Genomic DNA, 5,442 nt, shown 5'->3' with positions numbered 1-5,442 from the left:
CTTCCGTCGAAGTAAAAGTGACACTCTGATTGGCTGATTGCACTTTTCAGCCAATCAAAATGGTTTACACAAAAAGTTTTCGGTTTTCGCGCACCTTCTGTATCTATGAACACGTGCACGTGTGATTGGACCCTAATTGTATCAAGCGAGATAAACGCACACCATGCAAATCATTATACACCCCTACCGCTAAAAGAATTCTATTCAAAACATGCGCAGTTTCAACAAGTTTACTATACGAGCGTAAAGTACATTGCATATATATGATATTGTATAATGCAATACACCGACCTAATACTACCGGAGCTTTTTGTAGTCATTACAATGCAAGGGAAACAACTCTTATAGAAATACCAGTAGAACACTAAGTCTCAATTCAAGTTTATTTGGTAAAAAGGTACAACAACATAACAATGTCATACAGTACCCAATAATGTTTTGGCACTAATAATTTATATGGCTGATTACATTATAAAACATATTAATGTAAAATTAGGTAAGTCTCTCTAAAAACAGTTATCACAATTTCATAAATTACAAGGTAGGTAACGGTTATTCGTACGAAAAATGAAATAACTAAAATATATATGTTGCCCTTAAAACCAGGATAACCCAGAAAGCCCCGAAGCTTATTTCCACTGGGGTCCATTAAAAGACACATAAACACTACTTAAGTAAAAATTACTATAGTTATTATGTTTGAAGATAACTTGATTTTACGTTGAAAATGATGTTAATATATAGGTTGTAACTTAAAACACATTGCATTGAAGTACAGCACCCATATTGTGTACACACTCACATATTCACATACACACATACACAAACATGTATATAAAACATAATACGTCAATAAATTACAAATATTCAAAAAGATGATTTTTGATCGCAACTTTGAATGATGATTTACTCTTGATCTTCCTGATACTTTCTGGTACAGAATTCCAATCTTTAGCAGCATTGTAATAAAACGTGGTAGATTCTGCCCCGCTCACATTTGGAATATAAAAGTTGTATTCGCTAGTTGCTGCAGTTCTGTTAGCCTTTTGAAGTCTGTTTTAAAATAGGAGGGGCATTTGTCATTAAAATTATTAAAAGCATGGTTTACTCTGAGTTGTTTTACTCTGTTACTTACATTAAGCATATTTATACTAGAGAATTCATTGTAACCCATTCTGGACCTGGAATATAATTTAAAAATAAATCTAATAACTTTATTTTGTGAAACCTGCAGTCTTTGTTTCAATTTTTTAGTTAAACCAGAGTACCAGGATGAGCAAGAGTAATCAAAATGACACTGTATTATGGCTGAGCATAACATTTTCCTGGTGGATGGTGGAAGAGAACTTGTCTGTCTATATAGAAATGTAAGTCTATTACTTGCTTTATTACAATGCTGTTGACTATACATTCACCAGATAAAAAAGCAATCAATGGACAAACCAAGATATTTGACGAAAGGTTGCATCAGAATAAGATGACCATTACAAATAATTTTAAACTGTTCAACATTTCTTTTAGCTTTCTCTTAGTTCCAAAGAGCATGCATTCAGTTTTCCCCAGATGTAGTGACAGTTTGTTATCAACTAGCCAATCTGAACATAATTCTAGAACTTGGAACTCGAAACTGGCTATGATGTCAGTATTTGGTGAATACCCTCGATAGTTTAAAAGATAACTCAATGATAAAAGACGCTATTTGATTAATATTTAAATCTGTTGAGATTAATCAATTCTATTGAGTAAATTGTTATTTATTTTATTTATGAAAACATTAATTATTTATAATTAATGACATGCAAATATTAGCAAAATCGGAACTACAACTCACACTCGACCACGATCACGGATTGACGGATATGCAATGAAAGAAAACAGTTTGCATGCTAAGTGAATCGATTGAAATGTTATAAAAAAATATCAAACTTGATCGAATGTCACTTTGTAGAAATTTTAAATATTCTAAAATATATCCAGTGAGGAAAAAACCCACATTTCGGGGTTAAATGAGCTCGAGTCAGTTGACGTCAAGGCGAAAATATTATATACTATCAGCAACGAAGTATATGTCACAGATACAATATGTAGTGAATTTTATTATCACGTATTTTATACAATTTTAAATAAAATGTGTTATTTATTTCATAATCAATTTCACTATAAAGTCCTGTTCGTTCAATAAATCTAGATCTAGACTTTAATTTTATTAGGCACCGATTTAGATTCGATGAAATTTTCATATGCCTTTTTTTTTTGTAAATTCCTTTTGTAATCTACATAACACTTCCGGTGTCTTGACGCAGACGTGGCAGATACCTAGTCAGCTAAAACCATTAACAACCTTATAGGCAATATATACAGCTAAAACAGGTATGCTCACAGTGTCACAGTGCGTTGCAGCCTCTCCTTAAACACCTCTAGATCTATAGCGAGTCGGCTGAGATGACTCGGATTGGTAAATCATTCCACAGACGAATGGCAGATGGTAAGGTGGACTGCTGGTGGCTTTATAACCTGGAGAATGGCAGGTGGAAGTGAAGGCTGTGTCCTCTTGTTGTAATAGTTAGCCCTCTTGTGATGAGATGTGGTTGTGGTGGTTTATTGTCACTAACTCATTGATGATGCGATAGAACATGATGACCTTTGCCCGCTTTCTCCGTTCTTCTAAGGCGGTCCATTGGAGTTTGCTCGGCATTGATGTGACGCTGCTGGTCGTGCTGCTCTTCTCTGCACCATCGGAATTTGTCTGATGTCCTTTTGTATATTCCACAATATTCCTGACCAGCATTCTGTAGCACTGCTCCTTGATCTTAGGTGGACATATGCTGATGTTCCTTTTTAAGAATGCATTGATTATGTTTCTTTTTTTGAAAGTGTTCCTATTATGTGATTTGACCACCTGAGGTTGTCACCGATGTTTACTCCAAGATACTTCTCTATATTAATTGTGACAAGTGGGGTTCCAGAACCTCACAATTATCAGGACTGACTGCCACTGCTGCAGGTTGTCAATGTCGTTTTGAAGGATCCTAGAGTCCTCATATGTACGTATCTTCACGTAGAGGAGACAATCATCTGCAAACAGTATTGTTGATGATGGTACACTCTCTTGCAAGTCGTTGATAAAGATCTAGATCACGAACTCCAGATGTTACGTCCGTCCTCTCTGATCTTTTCCCATCCACCACCACCCCTTGTTTTCTGTGTTTCAGGAAGCTGGCAATCCATTGCAGTGAGTTACCTCTTATCCCATAGTTGTCGCACGTGCTCACGAGCCTCTGATGAGGGACCTTATCAAAGGCTTTTAGAAGTCTAGGAATACACAGTCAATCTGTTCTCAGATATCAAGACCATTTGTTTAGTCCTGCAATGTGATGATAAGTTGTTATGATAATGTGATCATGCTTTTCGAAATCAATGTTGGAAGGATGATAATATATTCCAATTTTCGAGATGACCAATGATGTTACTGTGAAGTATATATGCTTCATGATCTTGCATGTGATGGAGGTGAGGGATACTGGACGATAGTTGGAGGCCTTCCCTCAATCTCCGTCCTTGACGAGAGGTGTGACCACAGCCTCTTTTCACCTCTCTGGTATCCGTCCCTGTTATAATGATGCCTTGTATATCAATGTTAGGACCGGTGTAACCTCCTCTGCTAGTTCCCTCAGGAGCTGTCCTGGGATAGCACCAGGGTCAGTGGCTTTTTGGATGTTAATATACTTCAGCAACTTCATCCCTCCAGATGACTATATCTGGCAGATCTAGATAGGGACTAACACCTTTGTTGGTTACAGAACTTAATTCCTCTCTTGTGAAAACTGATATGAACCGCCTGTTAGGGATGTTAGCCTCGCTGGTGTTTATCCGTGGTTTATATATTACTACATATGTTGATACAGGCAGTATACCATGCCTAACGTTTTGTAGGTTGTCATTTTAACTGCTTTTTGTACAAACTAAATAAGTGTATTTTGGTGTTCATGGGCCAGGGGTTAACTCATTCAACCCTACATATTTTAACTGGACTTGCCCAGTCTTTGATTCGGTAAGGTTCAAATGTGACTCTGGGGGTGAATGGGTTAATCTCAGTTTTTAGATTGAAGGATATCAATGAAGCTGAATTAACAATGTTTACCACTGAAATCGATCTTTCATTACCACGTGACTCAAAATATGTGTCATTTACATCAGTGTTTAGCAAGGTACTTTCGAATATAGGGAGTATTCGATATTATTTGTATCGATCAATAGCAGCAATATTAATATAACTTATCAATGCATTTACACGTGATGAAATAATTACTAAATAGGTTTCTTATATAGACTGTCATAACAAAATAAAAGGCAGGTATGTACTGTCACTACTACCAAGAAACAGACCATAATCTTTCAAACAACATTCTTCTCCCCATATTTTCATAAAAGGAACTCCCCGGCAATTGTAAACGTAATAATGGAGCGGTTAAATTGAATTCTAAATATAGATCAGGTCTAACTATACAGTAGTTTACCCACATGTGCTGAAGGATGACTTAGAAAGGACCAGACAAATACTAAACAAACAACCCAGTCCTTTTAATATTCGTTATCAAAGTGATTTAAAAGGAAGATAAGTAATGAAGGACGTTGAACAAAATACACACAAAAAAACCACAATTGAAATTTCCTTGGATTCAAAATCCATGCCTGTTATCATTTAACGTGAAGCTCACTGTATTGCGAATTTAAAGCTATTCATTTTTAATTAGCAGCAGAATTCATCAATAGTTACTTTAATAGTCTGAATCTCGATATCACAATGAAACCTTATATGCTTGTAGATTTATTCACGATAACTAACTGAGCTTCAGGACAAAACTTCTCTTTGTGTCTATTTAGGTCAGTTACAGCTTAAATTGACGTAATTTAAACTTACAGTGAAAAACATTCTTCTTGTCGATACAGGTCATTCACTGGTCAAGTTGACCTTACGAAAGTTTGCCTTCGAGCAAGTTCAACAGGCATATCTAGACCTACACTTACATACGGGATTACATCAGCTGTCTGTATCTAAATAGGAGAAATTCTTTTTAAATCAATGTATCCACGTTGTAAACTAGTATGTTGATGTATAATGTATGTGTTGTATATTGTCAATTTAACCATGAATATAACAGTAGCATCAATGTCGTTACCTATATATCTGATATTCACCCCCATACATGTAAGCACTGCGGTGTGCTTTTGCATGCAATAATTATTGAGAAATATTTCATTTCAATACTTAACGAAAATACTTGGTTACGACAGTATGGCCTGGTATATATTTTGTCGCATGTAGCATTGACTTGAACATGAAATCTTTGAAACATAACTGTTTGGTTTTATTATACAACTTTGATATCTTGAACGAGTGTTTCAATAAAATGCAAAGAATAGCACAAAGCAATAGTGTTT

The sequence above is a fragment of the Mizuhopecten yessoensis genome, unplaced genomic scaffold (genome assembly GCF_002113885.1).
Source record: "Mizuhopecten yessoensis strain PY_sf001 unplaced genomic scaffold, ASM211388v2 scaffold6625, whole genome shotgun sequence".
Lineage (NCBI taxonomy): Eukaryota > Metazoa > Mollusca > Bivalvia > Pectinida > Pectinidae > Mizuhopecten > Mizuhopecten yessoensis.
The sequence above is the reverse complement of the archived record's forward strand: the minus strand, read 5'-3'. Positions refer to the sequence as shown.